Genomic DNA, 23,473 nt, shown 5'->3' on the forward strand with positions numbered 1-23,473 from the left:
TGCTGGGAAATATAGTTCTTCCCCTGCTCCAGGGCTGGCTGTATAAGCAGGGAGCTAACCAAGGAACTACAGCTCCCAGAGCCCCCTGTTGGTTCTCAACTCCCATGCCGCCCCTGCAAATGGGCTGCCCCAAGCAGGTGCTTGCTTTCTGGTGCCTAGAGCCGCCCCTGTGTGTTGGTATCATAAAGACTTAAAAGAAAGCATCTGCTCCGATTCTGGCACTGTGCTGGTTATTAGTCAGAACCTTTGCAATAGGAGTCATGCTGGCACCGTGTTTAAAATTAATGAAACACTTACCTTAATGGTTCTTCGGTAAATATGTTACCAAACTAGATTCTGGTCTCCAGAAAGGGAAGAACAAGTTCTGCACCATCACAGAATTTATTGGGTGACTTAGACTTCAAGGCAGATGTGCCCACTTCAGTAATTGTTTTAGGACTTCAAAAATGCTGAGGAGGTGTGTCCTAAAGGAATGAGATGTGTGACCCCAAAGTAGGGTGACCAGATGTCCTGATATTATAGGGACAGTCCTGGTATTTGGGGCTTTTTCTTATATAGGCACCTATTACTCCCCACCCCCTGTCCCGATTTTTCACACTTTGTCTGCTCACCCTACAGCAAGGATTTGTCTATGTTTGCGGTGGTGTGTAAGGTATTGTAGCTGTATGCTGCAGTGAAAAGTAGGCTGCATCCACACTGAGATGTGAGGCCTTTCCCTACTGCCCCCAGCTGCTGGAGCCTTGCACTGTCCTGGGGACAGACCTCCAGAAGTGGGCAGGCAGGAGGACACTAGAGAGCTAAAATTAGCAGTGAGATGTGAGAGGCACTGCTTTGGTGTGCAGAGAGCTTTGTAGGGTATATATCCTAAGGTTCTAGTGTGTCTTTACTCTCCTAAGCAGTGCCTCACCATCTGCACTGCTTATTTATACCCATGCTAGTGGGGTGTGCAGTGTTTGTGCTCTGCATGCTGCATTCTGTGTAGACATAACCCAAGATACTACAATGAGAATTTTCTTGGCTCAATTTCAGACTCTTCCTCGGTCATTAGCATCTAATTTTGTGTGTGTGTGTGAGAAAATATTTGATTTGACTTAGATATTTGGTTCAGTTAGTCTCCACTGGTAGGAATAAATGGAGAAGTTTGATTAAACGCTTCATTTTTTTTCCCAAAGGTAGGAAAACATAATCCTATTCAAGAAGCTCTATTGTGAGAGGACTCTGCTTAAAAACCTGCTGACTCTATATGAAACCTTTATTTAGAAATTGTTCTGAAGATATCTTATTCTGGGTCTTCTTCCTTAATTTTAATTCCAAGGGCATAGCATGAAGCATTTGCTGCTTTAGCAACTCTTTCTGCTTGTTAATGATACTTTTCAGTTTTAGAGAGCACAATGTAGATACGCGGTATTGTGCTGAGCTATTTTTACTTTTTACTCTTCTAAAGATGTGGGGTGTTCTGACATCTCCTCTTTTCTATCTTACCAAATTCAAGATAACGATGTTCACTGAATATTAGCCAATGTAAGTATTTGACCAATGAGTAGAACAAATTGTATTAATCCTACAGTGTGGGAGAGAGCAGAATCTCTCTCCCCTGCTACCTCTAGGTGTTCTCTACATAGGGAGTTATTCAACAATTCCTGATTAACTCAGTCTGTGGATGCTTTTATTTTGGAATAAAAACACCTTATTCTGAATTAACTTTAATCCACTCTACCCTCTACATTTACCTTAATTCAGTAGATTAGGTTAATTTGGAATAAGTGAGTTAATCAACAATATTTAATGTATTTAAACTCACACACATCATTCCAGATTGATATTCATATGTAGACAAAGCCCTCAGCCCGTGCTCCCAGGTTTAAAATGATACTCAGCTGCGTATGTCTATTGACAGTTATTGCTGCCTATGCTCACCCTTAGCAATGCCTCTGTCCACCCTTTCTGCCTATCCTGACAAAGTAAACTTATTTCTGTCGGTGTTCTTCAGCTGGTCATTTTATCTCTAATATGTACAGGTGTGCACATGCACACACATGGACTAGAAGGGATGGCTCAGAGTTGAGTGGCAAAAATGTTTAGAGAGATGTAAAGATTTCTTTATACTGGAATTGTTCAGATATGAGATGAATAAGAGAGGGATATGATAGAGGTTTACAGAATAATGAAGAATATAGTGAAGATAAATCAAATTCTCCCTACTTACCATTTCTCATAATGTGAGAACAAGGGGAGATTGACTGACTGTATTGAAAGACAATGAACTTAAATATTTTACTCACTTTCACTAGAGATCTTCGAAGCCAAGATTTCAATAGGTTTAAAAAAGTTAGATTTTTTTATATGGATAATGAGAACATCCACAGTTACACCAGGTTAAATAAAAAGATTTTTAAAACAGGTAAACCCTAATATTTCTACATATAAACCACTTACTAACTTCTCCTGTGGGCAGGTTATTCAATAGTTGTTCAATGTGGAAATTCTTGCTCTGAAGCAGCTGCTATTGGAAACATTTAGACGTGTGTTCTATTATATTATAACACTAGTCAAAATGATAGTTTAAATAAAATGATTTTGTGGAATTGGCATTTTTCTGATGGAAGACTGTTCCCCTGGAAAATTTTTGACCAGCTCTCCTCCGTGTGGGTGTGGGTATGGGTGTGTGTTTAAATGGGCTCAATCTTCTGTTTGTTCCTTTGACTGCACTTATTTAAGGAATAATATTTACTTTGCATTTTTGCCCCTTACCTTTCTTCACCGGTCTCATTCGCTGTAGTATTTGCTGACACATGTCCTTGTTACAGGTGACTCAACAGCTAAATGGGTGCTCTCTTCTGCAAAGCCTTTGAGAAATAGATAGGTCACAGGGATTGAGTGCACACAGTTGGATTCTTGGCTGCTGCTATTCTGTAAGCACTACATGTCAGCAAAACAGAACACTTAAATAAATAAATAAAAGGCCAGAAAATTTGAATTCCTTTTCTGAACACAAAAGAGAGGACTTCTGCCAAAGTCCTAGCTGCAGTGTATCATGGCATCGTAGTCTGTTATATTTTAAAGTGCACTTGCATTCAGTGTGATAGTAAGATAAGAACTACACCTCTACCCCGATATAACACCACCCGATATAACACAAATTCGGATATAACGCAATAAAGCAGTGCTCGGGGCGGGGGCTGCGCGCTCCGGAAGATCAAATCAAGTTCAATATAACACAGTTTCACCTATAACGCGGTGAGATTTTTTGGATCCTGAGGACAGTGTTATAGCGAGGTAGAGGTGTATTTCAGTTGGATGAAATGCCATTGCAGTCCTCAAGGACAAATCTACCCCTCTAATTTCTGGATCTCTGTTTTTATACATTTCTTGCTTTAAGGTGAAAAAAGCCATCCTGCTGGTAAGAACTTAGATTAAGCTACATTGATTAGAATGTAGTAGTTTGCCCAGAGCCATTGCTTCTCCAGTTTACGTTCTCAGCTGTGAGACGTGTTCTCTTGAGGTTAAGCCATCACCTGCTCATTCGTGTAGAGCTTCTTTACAAGTGTCTTTCGCTCCTATGAGCCTCACTCTGCTGCAAATCAGGAATTCTGTGTAGCTAGTATTTTTCTGTTTTGTTTAATTATGGCAGAATAGGTTCAACAAATGTGTTTAATCATGCAAAGGAGAGATCAGAAAATTTAATTAAGGCTTTTAATTTGTTCAGTATTTCTCCAGGGAAAAAGTCCTTAAAGTGGAAGTAAGGTTAAGAACAAATATGGGTAATTTATTATTTTATTTCTTAAATTGTTGTTGTAAAAAAAACAAACCTGAATTTCTAATGGTCAGTTAAGATTAAAATTTAAAAGAAAATCAAAGAAATAAAAGGATGGAAATCAATTAAGGCAGCCAAATTACCACAAAAAGATGGGGAAAAAACATGGACTCTTGTCATGTTTTCTGCTGCTTTACCCTGTGTAACAAAGGTCTGAAATGCTTGTGTTTGTTCCTGGTTGTTGTTTCCTATTTGTTCTTTACATTAGCGGTTCATATCTTATCTACCTGAAGGGACTTGTCCACACTACAAAACTTCACCAAGTTTGGGTTGTGAAAAATAGTTAGCTGACCACAGTCTAATTAGGACAAATCACGTTCAATATCATGTTTGCTAATTGTGGTTAAACCCTGGTCCCACCAGTGAGTTCGTCAACAAAATCAAGGAAGACCAGATTTGACATTTCTGAAACTTCTGGCTTAATAAACATGCAGGGAAAATGGGTTGCTTATAGTAATAAATCTTCAAGATCTTATATACCATAAAAGCAATAAAATAGGCACAACCCTAACATTTTTTTTCCATGTCAGGTCTCCTTGAACTTTGCCCCCCAAGACACTCTCTGGATGGAAAAAAACAAGCCTGAAACAATCATAGCCAACCAAATGCAAAATTGCCTCATGTCTAGTTGAGAGTACTACTTCAGAGTAGAGGCAAGGAAGTAGTAATACTTCATTAAACATCTCTGATATTGTTTGCAACTCAAAATTGTAGATAGTACTCAATTACCTCCATTATACAAATCTCAAATTATGAAGAATCCAAAACTGATGAAGGGATTTGAAAAATACTAGGCTTCTGAATAAATGCTAATGAAATCAAATATAGACAGTTGGTGACGGCATAAAATTGTTCTTATATATGTGTGAAAGGGTAATATAAAGGTGGGGTGGGATCACTTACTCTGTCTGATTCTAGTGTCTCAAGGTGCAACAGCTGAAACTAAAAAGAAAGTATGGTGAGTTTAAAGCACCAATCCTGAAATGTACAATATGAGAGTAGGCTGTTATTTTCAGTGGCCCTTCATGAAGCTGAAGCAGTCTGCCTGTGCTTTGTACATTGCAGGATTGGGATTTAAGTGAGGATGTGCCTGGTAATGTTCTTGATGCACTGTTAACTCTCTAAAGGTATATGGAGGCGATGGTGTTTTTCAAAATCTTAATGCAGGATCATGTGCTTGACTGTCCCTCAGTGTCCAGGGTGATTGCCATAGAACCCTACTTTAACACAATTTACTACATTTTGGAACAAAGTAGTAATAAAACCGTATCCAGAATGATGATATATAGTAAAATAAGCACCACTTGCTATAGGCTGGTTCTGCTGTGGTTATAATATTACTCTCTTATTTCAGGACATTAGCACCTACATTTAACTTGACTTTTAAAATTTTTATTTTGAATACTTTGAGTAGAGTAGATAAAACGCTTACGGGACATTAGTATAAAAATCTGACTCCATTGCATAGAGTAAGTTGAACAAGCTGCCTTGGGTTATTTATTTTAATCCTATTAGTAGGCCTTCTAGGCTTCTTCTTTGATTGTACTAAAGGTATCAAACTCTTAGAGTCAGAGTGATATGGGATTTTCCTTCTGCGTGATGACAAGTTTAAATAAAAGACAAGATTTCCAAAAGTGGCTAGTGATTTTGCATACTCAACTTGAGATACCTTTACAGGGGCCTAATTTTTTTCAGAAATTGGAACCCTATAAGGTGTCTCATTGGATGTCCTGTAATGGAAATACCCCCAAACCACTAGTCGCTGCCGAAAATCTTGGCCATCATTTTCATTCTTAGTTGTCCCACTATTTTAAATACAAATAAATGGCTTAGTTGCTTAGTCATGTTCTGATCCAGGCCTTTAGAACAGTGGGTTTCAACATTTCTTCATTTGTGGACCCATTTCAAATGGAGATGCAGCTCCCTTTGGAAACCTTAGACATTGTCTGCAGACCCCCCAGAGCTACATGAACCACAGGTTGAAAACCTCTGCTTTGGAATAATGCTGCTTTCACAGAGACATGATTCAGTGCATCACTGAACTGCTGATTTCCCCTCGGACAGCTCTTCTGGAATGCAGTTCACTAAACTTTCCTTTCAGTCCCTCTCTAAAGAAACTGCATCCAATAGTTAAGTTTGATTTTGGCCACTGATAGTAAACTTGTACCTCCAGTATGGTTTTGGAAAAATAACATGGTAAGGACATATGCCCTGGGTTTTTTAATATGCATTTAAATCCTATCGGAATTGGACTTGTTGCCTTTGAATATTATATTCCTGTTCTAATAAAATAAGTGAAGCATGACAAATTGCAGTTAATGAGAGCCTTACCGTGAAAGCTTTAAGAAGGCAAAATACTAGTGAAGTGCAATGAGAGTTTGGTTTTTGCTATGGCTGCAGGATTGATCCCTTTTTGCTCTGTTTAGGGTGTTCAGAATGTGTTTGACCTTTGCGGCTGATTGGGATGTGGCCAAAATGAAGTAGCTTTCTATTTGGATGGCATCTTTTAACAGAGAGGTGATGGGGACAGTTTGATGTCTTTTCCAAGGGAAAAATGAGACCACCTGCACTGTAGCTGGGGTTTGGGTGAATTCTGCAATGTGTGCCCAACAAGCTAGTCATATTGCTTTAGGTGAAATAATGCCCTCTGTCTACTGGCAGCACTTGCAAGGCGTAATTAGTCTCAGTTTTAGGTGATACTCTTGCAGTGTATATTATCTATCTCAGCTGAACTGCCTGATCATAAAATCAAACAAAATACATTTTCACTAGCTGTATTTTTGTAGTGTATGTAGAAAAACAAAATTAGCCTTTTTTTTTAGCCATAGTTGCAACTGTTCTGAATGTCAAAGGTTATAATATGTATTAATGATTATTTTCCCAAGTCATTAAGTATCCTGTTTATCGTTAACAGATCTTTATTCCCCAGATAGGTATGCAATTTGACATTATCATTAATGATAAATTATTGATTTTAATTACTTTCAGGCTATGACACCAGTGGTGGTTTTTTGTTTTTTTGTTTTTTTTTGAGATACAAGCTCATTGTGCCGAATAGCAGACTGTGAGATTTTTATTATTGACATTTGCCAGGACAGTATGGCTCATTGATGCACAATTGCATGAAAGGGGAGAGCTAGCACTGGTTCACATCATATGCATTTTACTTGATGAATATCAACTGGCTAGGGAATGCTGGACGGTGAGAGAGTGTGCCATGAATTCAGGCATACTCTAGAAAAATCTACAAGATTGTCTACTCGCAATGAGTGTTTAAGAGTAGGATGTGGACACTAAATAGCTTTCCTGGTCCCTTCCTCTGCATTTTCTTTGGCCAGCAGAATGAGTGAATTGCTTCAGGGGGCAGTCAGTCTTGCACATTCTCATTTCACATCTGTTTATTGGTCTTCTACATGAGATTCCAGGCCCTCTGCAGAACTATTCTTAAACAGGTGGTCACCCCGGTTACTCTTGACAAATGTTAACATGTTCAAAAGAATTAGACAGTAATTTTTAATAAAAAAACAGAGGCTCAGTACTTAAGTGAGGAAGGTGACTGTTGCATTGCTCCATCGTTTGAGCACCCTAATTAGACTGTGGAACTGATTGCCACAGAAAACTGAGGCCAATAATTTTGCAAGATTAAAAAAGGGAAGGGACACTTATGTGGATAGTAAGAATATCCAGAGTTGTTATAATTTGTGATAATGAAGTTTGGAAGGGAAAATAAACCTCGTGCTTTGGGGCTTATGCCAGTCTTTAATTATTAGAAATCAGGCTGAGACCTAATGTAGAGTTGGGGATAGATTATCCCAGATCTGCCTACTGTGGGGTTGTTTCACCTTCTTCTGAAGCATCTGATACTGGCTATTGTTGGAGGCAGGGCATCTGGACTAGAGATGGCTCTCAGGTTTGATCCCGTATTTGTAGTTCTTATGTTCCTAAACCTACTTACTGAATGTGTAGATCAGTAGTAATTTGAAGATTCTCGGACACATGAGGCAACATATCAGGGTTTGATTTGCACTGTGGTGCCCATCTGAGATCCCAAAACTTTGTCTGAATTGAAGTCTACAGAGTTAACTTCCAGCCTGTGTAGCAGGACCCAAAGATATCTAAAAACGCATCTGTTTCTGTTGTAGTATAAATGACTGAGTGCACATGCATGCTTATTGGCCAATATTTTGGAACGTCTTAAAAATTACATTAGATCAGTGGTTCTCAACCTATTAATCATTGCGGCCCACAGTGTGTTACCTAGGCCGCAGGTTGAGAATCACAGCACCCCCGCACACATACTGCTATGCCCAGCTCCCCCAGTCCAGAGACCCCTACACAGAGTGGGGCCAGGAGCAGAGCCCCAGTGATGGGGCTGGGCGGCAGGGAGCCCAGATCCTGTTGGGTGGGGCCGGGCAGCAGCCTCGACCTGACCCCGCCACCAGTCCTGACTCCCACTCCCGCCGTTCAGTTCCCGGAAGCGGCTGGCACGTACCTATGGCCCCTGTGGGGAGGACAGGGGGTCTCCACGCACTGCCCCTGCCTTGAGCGCCAACTCCACAGCTCCCATTGGCTGGGAACTGGGGCCAGTGGGAACTGCGGGGGCAGTGCCTGCAGGCAGGGGCAGCATGTGGATACCCCTGGCCCCCTTGCCTGGGAGCCGCTGCTAGAGGGATGTGTCGGTCGTTTTCGGGAGCCATCCGAGGTAAGCGCTGCACCGCCCCCACATCCTAACCCCCTTGCCCAGCCCAGAGCCCACACTCCTCACCTTGCACCCAAACTCCCTCCCAGAGCCTGCATCCTGCACCACCTCCCGCATCCAAACTCCCTCCCACACCCCCCCTGCACCCCAACCCCCTGCCCCAGACTCAGCCCAGAGGCCCCCCCCCCACCTCCCAAGCCCAACCCCTCCTGCACCTCAATCCCCTGCACCAGCCTGGTGAAAGTGAGTGAGGGTGGGGGAGAATGAGTGACAGAGGGAGGAAGGGGGGCTGGAGTGAGTGGGGGATGGGGCCTTGGAGAAGGGGCAGGGTAGGGGTGTGGCCTTGGGGGAAGGGGTGGGGCAGTGCAGAGGCAATGGAATTTGGGATTGTGCGATTAGACAGTTGGCAACCCTACCCGATCTGCTTCTGGGGGCCGAGTGGCAGCCCTGACCCTGGACCCTGCTGCAGGGGGCTGGGTGGCAGCCCTGACCCAACCTCTGCCACTGACCCCCGCCATGCGGGGCCGAGCGGCAGCCTCGACTCCGAACCTTGCTGTGTGGGGCTGGTCTGCAGCCCCGAGCCTGCTGCAGGGGGGACGCCCTTTGGCACACAGCTGGGCCGCAGCTGTGTGCTAATTAGGCCATGGGTTGAAAACCACTGCATTAGATGATAGTTTGGCTTAAAGTGGCAAATGCAAATAAATACCGTGTTAAAAGTTTTTTGTCTTTAAATATTGTGACACTTCTCTTCGGGTACCAAGAACTGTGAGCCACTGTTACCCTCTCAACCTCAGTAAATGAGAGTTTTGCTGCTCCTAAGCTATGTGCCAACTTTCTGACACTCCAGCTTGTCTGCCTGGCTAGCAAACTCTACATCACCGTTTCTCAACCTTTTTCTTTCTGAGGCCCCCACAACATGCTATAAAAACTCCACGAGCCACCAGTATCACAACTGTTTTTCGGCCAGGGCTGGCATTACGGGGTAGCCAGCAGGGCACTTGCCCAGGGCCTCACACCACAGGGGTCCCCGCAAAGCTAAGTTGCTCAGGCTTCGGCTTCAGCCCCAGGTGGCAGGGCTGGGAGCCTTGGGCCTCAGCCCCACCCTGTGAGGCTTCAGCTTTCTGCCCTGGGCCCCAGCAAGCTGGCCCTGCTTGGTGGCCACCCAGAAACCTGCTTGCAACCCCACAGAGGGCCCTGGACCCCTAGTTGAGAACCTACAGGACTCTGGCAGCCCAAACATTTGTCTTGCAGGTAACAACCAGTGAACCCCAATTCCTGAGGTCTCCAGACAAGTGTCTCTCTGCAGTGTCCAGTCCTTCTCCCTGGACACTCGCAGGGGTTATTTAGTTCGCTGCCTCCATAGAGATAGCATGCACATCAACCTGTTAGGCTAGCTGAGTATTCACTCTCCAGTTTAATACACAGCAAGGAGATGATTTTGTACTAATAAACTTATTCTTGTTTTAACAAAGAACAGAGATTTAAGTGATAATAGGTAAGGATGAAAGAGACGGGTGTGGTTAAAATTAAAACAAAACACCCTTTCTAGTGACTAAACCTTCATTTCAGCAAGTTACAGTCTTTATCTAAGCAGGTTTCTCAACTATAGTCAGATTCCAGCTGTTCTTGCCTCCCAGGTCAAGAGGATCCTCCTTTCATGAATTCAAAGGGCGCTGTTCTCCTTTGTCCCCACAGATTTCTCCCTAGCTAGAAAACATGAGTCTTTAAAAATTTGGATTGATATTGAAAAGACCTACAGGAGAAAAACGTTCAGCAATTTGAACTAATTTTGAGATCCCACAACCTACCTGAGGTCCGTCCCTTCCCTCATAACTGTTGCTTATTATGAGGGTTGGCAGAAATTGGTGTGTTGAATTATAAACCTTGTTATTGCTTGGAGGAGAATTTTCAAATTTTCATTTGATTATTGTTTTTAAAAGTCTTCTTTCTGACCAAGAAGGAAGCGATCCAGTCCTTAATAATTAAGCACTGTGAACCTAAACTTCCCAACGGATTTCAATATTTACAAGAAAGCTATATGAAGAAATGTCAGTTTTGTCCTATGAAGGTCATGGATGTTATGTACATGGTTTTTATCACAGCTTGTTCTATTTAAATTGACAGTCATCGGCTTTGTGGAAGGCAAAAACTGGTGATAAGATGTTTTATCGGCATTCCTGCTGAGCTAATTAGCCCCTTTAGACAGTGTTGCAGTGTATGTGTTACTGTATGTCCTGAATAAGTGTTTGTTTTGTCCATGAGTATACAGTATAGATAGCTGCAGTAAAATAATTCGTCACCTCTCCCATTACACTGGAGTTTTATTTGGCTAAACGGGCAGCTCCAACAAATTCTGTTGTCTGCATAAACTGAGACAAAACAACCCAAGGCTGCTAAGATGTGTTGGTAAGCAATCTAATTATAGTGGCATTTGGCCTGTTATAGTCAAGCTCATTTCATTATTTCTCTGTTTCATATTTCTGTGACCCAACATCCCATTTCTAGATGTTTGAAACACTTGTAAAAATATGCTGTGAACTACAATTTGGTGGAGAAAGGTTTAAGTCCGGAAATGAACAAACCTGTGAAAATTGCCTGAATTTCTGTCAGGGATAGGGAAGATGTGTATTATCTCCACTGCCTTCCCTTTTGAAAATTGTAAAATAGATCTGTTCTCTCCCTTTTAAAAAATTAAATTACAGTAACCCCAGTGCAACAAATTGAGATTGCTAGTTTCAGATGTATTTTTGTGCTCCTGTAATTTTAAAAACATTTTCCTCCAAACTGAACTCTTATAAGGCTGTTTTGTGTGTGTGGGAAAAGCTTCCCTATCTGAGCCTCATGGCTTTCATGTAAGAATTCAGTGTTAACAATTAATGCACTCTGTCTTTTAAAAATAAATAAATTCCTGAGGCGTTTCTTCCATAAACAGATGTAAAGACCTGTTCTTGGATCAATTCCCCCCCTCCCCCCCCTCCCCGGGAGCTTATGTGCATAGCTGCATCCCTGGGGTAGTGTTGCATGTCCAGTTACGGCATCACGTTGTCCTTTCTATGACAGCCCAATGTGGTACTGGTGCCCCATATTGTCTATAGCCTGACAGTACTTGGGGACAAGCAGCATAAAAATACCAGAGGACAATTCATGAAGTGTGTGTTTGTGGAGCTGAGATTTACGGGAGCAGCCATTTGAGAGTGGAGGAGGGAGAGAGAATGTTCATTCACTTACACTAGTAGGCAGCCATCTATTCCCATTGTCTTTCTGAAGAATCAAATAGATTAATTTACTGGGCCTTCTGCTCAAAACTATTTATTTGTATTGCTTTAGTGCTGAGGAATCCCAGTCATGGACCACCATTGTGCCGGGTGCTGTGCAAATGTGTTTCTGCCAAATTAGCTGCTGGCTCTTGTTTTAAATAAAACAAAAACATTTATGTTTACAATTTCAAATAGAATGTGATGTAGAGCAGTGGTTCTCAATGACTGGACCATGGACCGGCGCCAGTCCCTGAGATCTCCCTGACACAGTTTTTGAAGGCAGCAAGCTGGTCCCTGGTATCAAAAAGGTTAAGAGACGCTGATGTAGAGCATATGAGATTCTGAAGATTCATATCTGGTAATTCCTGTGCTTCTGCCTGAAAAATGAACATTCTTCCCATCAGAAACTGTATGTGATAAAATTGGTATCATTTTGCTGTTCAGTGAGATGTTGCGTATGCCTTATGCAGCAGCCTTATTCGGGGCTTGCTTTGGAACATACCGGTCTGTCGCATCTTACGTGCATTTAACATGCGCAATTTCAGCTTTACGCGGTCGGCAAAAATTAAAAAAAAGAGAAAAATAACAATGTTAATACTGTACCTGTAGTGCGGGCGATTCCACCCGCCATTCAACTCAATGTAATTTTGACTATACGCGGTTTTCACTTTATGCGCTAACCGTGGAACTGAACCCCCGCGTAAGATGGGACTTGCCTGTACTCCTGCCTGGCCTTGATTGCAGTTGTTACCTGTACTAAGCACTTATTGCCTGATAGTCTAAAGTACTGCTGCTTCCATTGTCTTAAGTGGGAGCAGCAAGGGATTCAGTACGTTAAAAAATCAGGTAATGAGTTCAGGAAACGCTTTTGGTTGCATTATCAGTGTTACAGAGGAGATGCTAAGAACACTTAGGCCAGCTTTTAAAAATCTGTTCTTTCTTGCATTGGCAAATGCAAAGGGCCTTATTTGTGAATGTGCAGGCACAATCAGGTACTTACTTAGATGTCTAAATGGTATTAACTGCATCTGCTAAGAATGGTGGGTGTTAAAAAAATAAAGAGGATGGGCTGGTGAAGCCAGTCTGAAAATCAGGTCCCTAAAATATTTTGACATAGTAGAAAAGGGAGGAAAAGAATTTTTTTTTATGGTCCGTGTTATAGATGGGGAAAAAATAATCTTCCTAGCAATATAGACTTTCTCAGTACTTACAGACCTCAGTACAGGTGGTATGTGTTAATGATGATACTTGACAGTGATTGCGCCTGACTCTCATTTTAAAGATAATTAACTTCTGTCCCGGATTAAGCTAAAAGGATGTTGTTTGTTGTTAAAAGCTGCTCTGACCAGCTGCAACCTTTTCATGAACACCAGAGGAGTCTGCAGGGCTTGTTTCCTGCAAGAGAGGAAGCCTGTAGGCAGATGCTACCAGGACTTCTCCCTTTAATTACAACAATCTAGATTCTTTCTTTCCCTTTTGGTGAGTTATATAAATTGATTTTTTCACTCTCCGCACCGGCTGAAGACAATCAATGATTCAGGTGCACTCTCAATACACTAGTTCTGCTGGAGTATGAAGGCTCATAAAATTCCTTTTGCTTAAAGTGGGCTTAGACACAGTGTTGTCATAAGTCAGGGAGAGTAAATGGCTGCTCTTGGTCTGTTGGTTGATTATTAGGCCAGCTGGGAACCCCTAAATCCCTTTCTCAGCAGAGGTCAGGCCAAGCAGCTGCAATACCTCGGGCAGCACTGGTTGCCTGAAGGCAACTGGCTGATGGGTGCCTCAGAGTTCTACCAGGAGCAGCCTAAAAAGCTGAGGGAGAGAAAGGAACATCTTGTTCCTTCTGTCCCAATAATTGGGGCAATTTGTGGGGAGTGAGCAGGGAGAAACAAAACCCCACCCTTAAGAAGGGAGAGAGACAGCCAGGAAGGTAGAGGGGAAGGAGAATTTATGGAAGAGAAAAATCTAGGGTGCTGGTGGAGAAATGCCCCAGTGAAAGGAATAGCATCTGGGATTTGTGTCTCTTCTCTTCTCTCCCTGCTTGCTCCCACCACTGCCTGTGAATGGAGCCTTTCCCCACACACATGGGATGCAGGAAGATACAGGCCCATTCATTTTTGGCGATGCTAAGCAATCTCAAAGAAATTCAGAAGGTATCCAAAGAGGTGTGTAGGGTTGAACTCAGAATTGCTCTTCATTCTTGTTTTGTAGACTTTCTGCCTGCCCCCAGTATCGCTCTTTACCTGCTGAAAGAGAAGCAATTTGACTCCTGTTACAAAGTGTTTTCCTTGCTCTAATGTGAGCACAGTGGAATCTTATAATTTTTTTATTTTTATTTTTTTTATTTGCAATGCTACGGTGGCCCCAGGTCTAGGAAATGTGGTGGGTTTAATGTATTGTGACTTGCACAAACAACAGGAAAGTGTCAGAAAACAAACAGTGAAAACAAAACGCAGCCAGTAATCTTGTGGCGTTGGAACAGAGCAAATGTTTGTCAGAGTGAGATTCTACTGGACATCACTGAATAAGAATGAGTTGAGGTCACACTTGGCAAGATTGGGAGCTCATTCCCCTTCCCCCCCCACCCGCCATTCAAACAGCACAGCATCGCCAAGGGGAAAAGGGAGAGGAAAGAGGAAGGGGGAGAGAGAGCTGTTTGCTGTAAACTGAACTAATAAAAAATATATAAAAGCTTTGTTTGTTTTGTTGGAAGGAGTCTTGAGTCCTAGGACATAAATAGACAAAGGTTAAGGATGCGTGCGAGCCCCTCCTACACTGCAGCTATGAAGAATTGTACACAGATCTCTGCAGAATGTTGCATAACTGCTTTGAATCTTTTCCAGTAAAGAGTGCTACGGATTCATTCCTCAAATACTTATTCAAACATACCTTTAATGGATTTTAATGGGAGTTTTTGCTTGTGTGACCTTTGGTAACTTCCGTGCTTTGAAAATTTATATGATGCACTCTGTGTAACTTGCATATGCTTCTTGTGTTAAAACTTGGTTGCATGTTATATAACATAAGTAACACAATTTTAATTACAAAAAGAGATGCTAAGATGTACAGTGAAACAAAAAGTATGCCCTCTAATGTATAACATCTGAAAGCTAGGAAGCAGCAGTAATTGGTGTATTCTTCACAAGCGTACAGACAGTACTGGATGTGAATCTGACAGACAGCAGTGGATTTTAAATGGCCTCAGAAATGGGGTAGATTTGCTGAAGTGAATTTAGTAGTGGTTTATTATTAATTGTACTACTGTAGCATACAGGAGCCCTAGTCACGGAGCAGGACTCCATTGTGCAAGGTACTGTACAAACACGGAACAAGATGGTCTGTATTCTAATTGCAAGTCGTAACTTGCTCCCCTTTGTTATCCTAACCTCCCTTCTCCTAGAAGAACAGAAAAGGATTGTTAACATATAATCTAAGGGTTTATCTATTTGGAAATGTACTGGCATAACTCCCTGTATGGACACCCTCATTCCAGAATAAGAGTGCCTTTTTTCTAGTTTAGCTTATACCACTTCCAAAGTGACACAAACTAAATCAGAAAAAGGAACTCTTATTCCAGAATATCCATGTAAGGAGTTATGCCATTATAGTTTTATCAATGTAATTATTTTGGTAAATTTCCCATGTAAACAAGCCCACAGTGCCAGATTTTTAAAATCTGGCTTTCTTTAACTGACAGATCAGTTAATGTCATGTAGGTGTCTTCTTTGATAAGGTTGCAAATTGTGCCTGCAACAGAGAGGTTATTTGAGTTGCCATTAAAATCTGGACCCAGACATTACAAATATAATTACAGTGTGTCTGAAACCCCCCCAACTCTTCCTCCTTCCTTGTTTATTGTCCCATAGCAGATGATGTCATCATACAACCCTAAAATACAGCAAGGAGTGCAAGGAAACATTATCTGGTCTGTTCAAGGCATTTGATGTGTTTTCCCTCTAATGGTTAAGAGTATGGCCACCTACTCAGAGGACTCTTCATTTATTTATTGGGACTTTTCAAACATTTTTGGTCAGATTTTTTTTTTCCAAAGCTGAGCACCTCCAATGGGATTTATGGATGCTTAGCACTCCTACAAATTGGGCAGCTTGTTCTAAAAATGTAAATGATTTGTAAACAATGTGGGGATCTTAAACTTATTTTCAGCAAATTGTTGTCACTTTGTCTTTAAAAGCATTGGTTAAATTTATGCTAGTATAAGCAGGCATAATGCTACATCTGACCCCTTAGCTTTATAATTCTCTCCTATCTGGAAATGTTTTTGATTTGATGACTTCCTGACAGGCGCACACTATATCATTCAAAAGGTCCTGCTGATGTGTGATGGATTGAGTAGAAATGAGCACTTTGTTATGCTGAGTGACCTTATTAGAAATACTTACACGTCTTTTAACCTGCAATGATTCATTTGTGGGTATGGGCACAGAGTAATACATCACTTCAGTGTACACTGGCTAGACAGAGGCCAGCAGTGGCATTCAGACTCAGGGCAGTTACAAAAGAAGGCTGTGTGACTTCCAAAGAATGGTCAAGTTTGTCATGTTTTCTGTTTCCATAATTATAAGGATTATCAAAGTAAAATTCTTCACTGAGCAATTGCTCTACATGGATCTCCTTGACCCCATTATCATGGCTAAAGGAGAGAAAGAAAATAAACACTGTATATTGCATGCATAGGTGCTGGAATGAGGGGTGCTGGGGGTGCTGCTGCACCCCTTGGCTTGAAGTGGATTCCATCAAATACAGGGTTTACAGTTTGGTTCAATGGTTCTCAGCACCCCCACTATACAAATTGTTCCAATGAGAGCTGCTGGAAGCAGTGCGGGCCGAGGGACTTACTGGCCGCCACTTCCAGCAGCTCCCACTGGCCTGGAGCAGCGAACTGCAGCCACTGGGAGCCACGATTGGCTGAGCCTGCGGACACGGCAGGTACAAACTGGCCCGGCCTGCAAGGGGCTTTCCCTGCACAAGCGGCGGAACAAGTTTGGGAACCATTGATTTAAGAGGTCTGCACCACTGAACCCTAATATGTCTCTGGTACTTACAGCAATATCCCATCTCTCTGCGGTACAATGGATGTGTCCCCCTCTGCCCTATGGCTCTCCGCAGTGGGCCTGTTGTAACCCTTGGATGCTGTCATGTACAGTTTGACAGCCTTTACTCACTCATGGAGGGAGCATAAACAGACACATTCTCCTCAGCCTCCACTGCCACCATCACAACCATAAGAAGAAAGATTTGAGGAGCAGGAAGCAAGGGCTGATAAGAGTGCCCCCTCTCCCCCTTACAAATGTATCCTCATCATCACCTGATAAGGCTGTCATGTCTCCACTACCATCTATGGTGGATGACGTCAAACAGTTTTGATAAGGTAACAAATTGTGCCTGCAACAGAGAGGTTATTTGAGTTGCCATTAAAATCTGGACCCAGAGACATTACAAATATAATTACAGTGTGTCTGAAAACCCCCCAACTCTTCCTCCTTCCTTGTTTATTGTCCCATAGCAGATGATGTCATCATACAACCTAAAATACAGCAAGGAGTGCACAGTGCATTGCCGATGTGCTTCAGATTCCATTAAAGGAGGTTCAGGATTCACAGAATAAACTCCTGGACATTTTACACACTTTAGCTTCTACACACATAGCCATCCCTGTCAGTAAGCATTACTGGAGCCTGCTAAGACCTTTCGGCAGATTCCACTGTCTGCACCACCCACTTTCAAGTGTGTGGATAAAAAACACTATGTTCCAGCTAGGGATTGAGTTTTTATTTTCTCATCCTGCACTGAACTGCCTGATTAGTGAATGAAGTTACTGAACATAGTTCGACACCACAATGCTAAGTCTACTCTTTACTGCAAGGACCAAAGGAGGCTTGACCTCTTCGGTTGTAAAATTTTCTCTTCAGTTTCAAATAGCAAAAATTAGGTGCTTATGTCAAAATATGATTATATGAACTACAATACACTTAATGCCTTTATTGACCATCTACCAGAGGAACATTGTGAGCAAATCAAGGCCTTTATCCAGAAGGGCCAACTTTTAGTAAGAACATCATTGCAGGCTTCCTTAGATGCAGCAGATGCTGCATCCTGATGTATTTCAAACGCAGTTATGATGCGGCAAGCATCTTGCTTAGAGCTATTGGGCTTCCCTAGGGAGGTGCAGAGTACTGCAGAGGTGAGGACCTTCCTTTTGACGGTCATAAATAGTTTGCAAAGTCTACAGATGACTCCTTTCACATCTTGGCTTCGGCTCAGTCCTCAAACCTCCGCAAGAAGTTGTTTTGAATGTTTAGGGCACATGGTAGCTTATGTATTTATAACTCAGCATGCCATGGGGATAGCTCAGGGGGGTCTATATACCAAAAAAGCACAGTATGGACAAACAGGTGTCTGTCCCTTTCTGGGTTCTATGGTCACTTGACTGGTAGAAGGACCCTTCAAGGTCTGTGCAGGAGTCCCATTTTCTTAAAGATCCTCCTCCTGTCCTCATAACGTCAGACACATCTCTCTTGGGGTGGGGAGGCACATCTGGGGTCTCTCACAATCAAGGGCAAATGGTCATTCCAAGACCAGCTTCTCCACATCAAATTTCTAAGAAAGCTTGCATGCACTTCCTTCCTCTCATCAGAGCCATGTCTATCAAGATCATGACAGATAACATGGCCTGCATGTTCTACGTGAATTGTCAAGGCAGGGCGCATTCCTACTCACTTTGTGCCAAAGCAGTAAAATGCTGTAATTTGGTGCACAGCCAACCACATACTCATCTCAGCTTCTTACCTTCTGGGTATACAGAACATCATGGCCAATGACCTCAGCAGACACGTCTCCCAGAGTTACAAGTGACATTTGGATTCATGAGTCCTCAACAGCCTATTTTTAACTTGAGGATTTCCAGAAGTGGATCTTTTTTGCCACTGCAGCCAACACAAAACAAGAAATTTTGCTGAGATGGGAACTAGGTCCTCAGTCAAGGGGGGGATGCCTTCCTCATCTCATGGACAAGAGGTCATCTCTACATGTATCCACCAACACCATTACATTTGAAAGTACTGAACAAGATCAAGCAAGACAAGTCCAGGATCATTCTAATTGCACTGATCTGGCTGAGACAAATTTGGTATCCGTACCTCATTCAGCTGCTTCTTGTCCACCATTGAAACTTCCAACCAGTTGCACTCTGTTGTCTTAGCATTCTGGTCAGACACTTCACTCCAATCTGCAGATTCTGTGACTCCAGGCATAGCTCTTGGATGCTTTTTGTGTATGGAGGCCTCCTGTTAAATAGAGGTACAACAGGTATTATTTAATAGCAGAAAGACATCTGCGAGAGATAGTTACCTCCAGAAATAGAAGAGATTTCATCACCGATTTACGCATCGACAAGTTTCTCCAGTTCACTCTTCTCTTTCCACTGCCCTTGACTACCTGTTGAAATTTAAAAGATCAGATCTTGTCACAAGTTCACTTGGCCGTTATCCCAGCCTTTCACTCACTGATAGATTTATATTTTTTTCCTCACCCCATAACTTCAAGGCTTATCACAGGACCTGGGAACTTTTTTCCACAGATTAGAGAATCTCCCCTGTATGGGACTTGAACTTTTTTCTTAGTAGCCTTATGAAACACCTCTTTGAGTCACTAAGTATGTGTTAATTGCTTCACTTATCTATGAAAACAGTTTCCATGGTGACCATCACTTCCATCCAGAGGGTCGGAGAACTGGGGGCTTTCATGGTGGATCCTCCTATCATAGTGTTGCTGGGTTGTTTTTTAAGGACAAGGTACCATTGTGGCAACATCCCACATTTCAGGTGTCCTCTGAATTTCTCATAAACCAGACTATTCAACTTCTAGGTTTTTTCCTGAAACCACATCACCTAGGCAGGAATTTGCCTTCCATAATTTAGATGTCAGAAGAGCATTAGCCTTCTATCTAGACAGAACCAAATCTTTCCAAAAGTCTCCTAGACTACTTATTTCAGTTGTGGACAGGTCCAAGGGATCTGCAGTCTCCACCCAGAGACTCTCAAGATGGACTTGGGGTGTATTATTTCATATTATGACTGCTGATATTCAACCTCCTTCTGGAGTGTTAGCTCATTCTGCAAAGTCACAATCTACATTTGGAACATATTTAAGTAATGCAGCATTTGCTGAAGTCTGCAGAACTGTAACTTGGACCTCTGTACATACTTTCTCCAGCCATTACATTCTGGTTCATACCTTTAGATCCAAAACTGTAGTTGGAACCTAGTTCTGTCTTAAAGACAAGGCTCTGTTCTGAAGCTTCCTCTTCCTGTTGGGGATACTGCTGGGCAGTCACCTGAAGTGGGGTACCCAAAGGGACACTACTCAAAGTGGAAGGAGAGGTTACCTACCTTGTGCAGTAACGAACAACTGTTGAGATGTGTCCCCCTGTGAGTGCTTCCCGTCTGCTTCAGAGTTTTCCCTTATAGGCTTTGTGGTGCAGAAGGAACTGAGGGCAGTTCATACATGCAACCCTAGAGAGCCTTGGTATGGGGCATGAGGATGTGCAGGGTGCATGCATGGGCCATACAGGCAATGCCACCAAAAATCTCAGATCAAAGGTGCCTGGGTACATGAAGAGAAGCACCCACAGGGACATAGTTCTTGAAGAACTTCAGTTACTTCACAAGTTGAGTAACTCTCCTACTTTACTGAATTGGGGCTTATGATAGTAAACCAAGACTGGAAATAGCTTATGGGACTGCCAGAGAACCCCACAGTACATTTCTTTGCTGAACTGCTAGCACTTTCCTCATACGTGTTCTCTTTTCATATTTAAGCCATCCATATGGTCCCTATCTCCCGGACTTGAGTTTACAAATTGACTTTGTAACACTGAGAAGGTGACTTTTGTTGAAATAACTAAATATTGTTACTGTCTCCACTAAAAATAAATATATTCTCAGACATTAAATTGAATCAGAGATCCTTAACTGCAAAGGGCCAAATTCTCCACCTTATTCACATCGAGTGGGGTTCTGTGAGTAACCCCATAGTACAGTAAGGCACTACTCCAGGAGAATAAAGGTGGCACTGTAGGGCCAGATGAACTAAAAGATTAATTACTTGGTTTGTCTTAATGTTGACATTTTTGGTTTAAGTGATAGGCCTGGTGGTAGATTTCATGGTAAACATGAAAACTGTCTTGACTTCCCTCCTCTGAGATGCAACATCAGAGGCAAGTCCATTATTTATGGACCTTGCCCTCTCTGTTTCTCTGTCTCTCTGTCTGCCTGCATACAAAACCTACCAAAACAAGACAGTCCATTGCACATGCTTCTCCTCTGGGGAGTGGGTGAGAGAACAAAGACGTTACAGATGTATACTTATGTTGCTTAATGCACTACTGGAGGGCGGTTGGATACTACAATGATGCGTGTGGTATAAGAACCTATATAAAATATAATATTTAATGCTCCTAAGGCTACCATGCAGAGCATAAAGCACTCAAGACGTTAAAGGGACACTGTCAACTTGGATTTTTCTTAACCAATTAAAAAAAAAAAAGGTCTCTCCTTAAATAGCAGTAGCATGCTCTGAATTTTTTTAGAAGGCCCTTAATATTGTGTTGTAAGGGTTTTTTCTGCTAACTGATTTGGTACAGTGCCATAGTCACAGTATCGTTGGAGGTTATTGTATGCAGGAAGAATTTAGGGGAGATTTGAAACACAAGTTTAGGCTTGTGCTTCTGCTGCATGTCATGTGCAGATTAAGACATATTTCAGAATAGACTTATATTTCTTATATACTGCTCTAACTTCTATATTTGATATAGTGAACAATGGCCATGTATTTCATAACTTCGTTTTTTTTAAAAAAGAGAGAATTTGATAACATACCGCTTCAGAAGGCAGTAATAATGTGGACAGACGCACTGCATGTGCTCCAAAACATCATGAGCTTACATGAATAGAATACCTCTAAGTGGATTTCTCATGGATGCTCACATTAGAGGAACATTGATTCAATAATCAATGCAAATGTGAAGTCCATCTTGAACTGAATTTACACTAAAACTCTTGACCAACTAGTGCCTAGTGGTGCAAGTAGAAATAATTTCCTGCCGGTACTGCAGTCATGGGAGGGACACAAGGGGGGGGGCACATTACCTCCCCATGTGACCCTCCATGTGATTCTTCCCTGCCCTGCACCCAGCCTGGGGCCACCACGCTCTCTCTGGCCCCTCCAACACCCCCCTTACCTGTCTAAAATTTTACAACTCCATTTGTTAAACAGATGCAGTTGTAAAATGATTCTTTGGGCCCCTGGTGCCACCTGTACTTCCAGGGGTCATTGAGTATCCAGCAGCACCCCAAATTAAAAACTTCTTAAATGAAAGAAGGCTAGGAAGGACAATCATCTCACTTTCCCTTAACACACGATCAGCACCTCCCTTATGTCCAAACTAAGCTTCTGTGCCCATACAGTCAGCTTCTTCATAGCATTGTTTGAGGAGGACACTAAGGACCAACTCCTGTGCCTTTGACTTGGTCCTGATTTGGTAAAACAAAAATACGTATGCTAACAAACTTAAACAAAGCTTTCGTTTAAGTTTGTTAGCATATGTATTGTGCTGTTAAGAATGAATAGGATTCAGCGAACATTTCCTAGTCAGACTGGTCATTCTCCATCTCTGGTCAGCACTGGCAGCTACTGAGTCACTCAGGGCCGGTGCAAGGATGTTTCGTGCCCTAGGCTAAACTTCCACCTTGTCCCCCCCCCTGCACCCCCGCCCTGTGGTGCCCCCCTTGCGGCAGCTCCCCACCCTCTGCCCTGAGGCACCCCCCCGCCCCAGCTCACCCCTGCTCCACGCACGAGCACCCCGTCGCTGCTTCACTTCTCCCGCCTCCCAGGCTTGCGGCGCCTAAGCTGATTGGTGCCGCAAGCCTGGGAGGCAGGAGAAGTGAAGCAGCCACGGTGCGCTTGGGGAGGAGGTGGGGCGGGGGTGAGCTGGGGTGGGGAGTTCCCCTGCGTGCCGCCCCCCCTACTTGCTGCAGGCGGCCCTCCCCGTGCTCCCCTACCCCAGCTCTCTCCACCTAAATGCCGGCGGCGACCGGGGCGGCCAAAGATCTGGCCACTGCGGTCGCTGCTGAAGCAAATGGCGCCCCCTAAATCTTAGTGCCCTAGGCGACCGCCTAGGTCGCCTAAATGGTTGCACCAGCCCTGGAATCACTGCTCCCCTGCTCCAGCCCTCCCACCCCTGCAACAGAATGCTTACAGCCGCCCCCTCCCCAGCTAGATTTTCTGCTGTTGGGAGCCCTCTGCCAGGATCTGCATCAGTGGATAGAGTCCCTAGTGTGTACTCATAAATTACCAGGATGATGACTAGTAATTTGATTGTTAATTATTCTTCTAATATTTAAGGTACTTAATTTGTTTTTGATTTATTCCTGTATATAAATTAGCATAGAATTTATTTTACACTGGAGTGTTTTGCAGACCCACAGATTGTGAAATGGCATGGAACTTACATTCTGTATCTTCCACCAACACAGAAAAACCAAGAAGCCATATTTCTGACTCAGAATTTGAAATCTAAGAGTCATGCAGTCAGCATATTTCTTCACTGACTATATGCATCTCTAACATTTTAAATCAGTGTTGCTGTGGCTCCCGGGTGAGCTGTCCCATTGCCCTTTCTCTCTC

The 23,473-nt window shown here is 42.8% G+C and overlaps 1 protein-coding gene across 2 annotated transcripts in view; it reads left to right on the forward strand.

The window, feature by feature from the left end:
- The window catches only part of BORCS5 (BLOC-1 related complex subunit 5), a 125,703-nt gene that overhangs the window by 42,467 nt on the left and 59,763 nt on the right, over positions 1 to 23,473 (forward strand). The gene's annotated exons all lie outside the window — the stretch shown is intronic.

This window comes from Mauremys mutica, chromosome 1 (genome assembly GCF_020497125.1).
Source record: "Mauremys mutica isolate MM-2020 ecotype Southern chromosome 1, ASM2049712v1, whole genome shotgun sequence".
Lineage (NCBI taxonomy): Eukaryota > Metazoa > Chordata > Testudines > Geoemydidae > Mauremys > Mauremys mutica.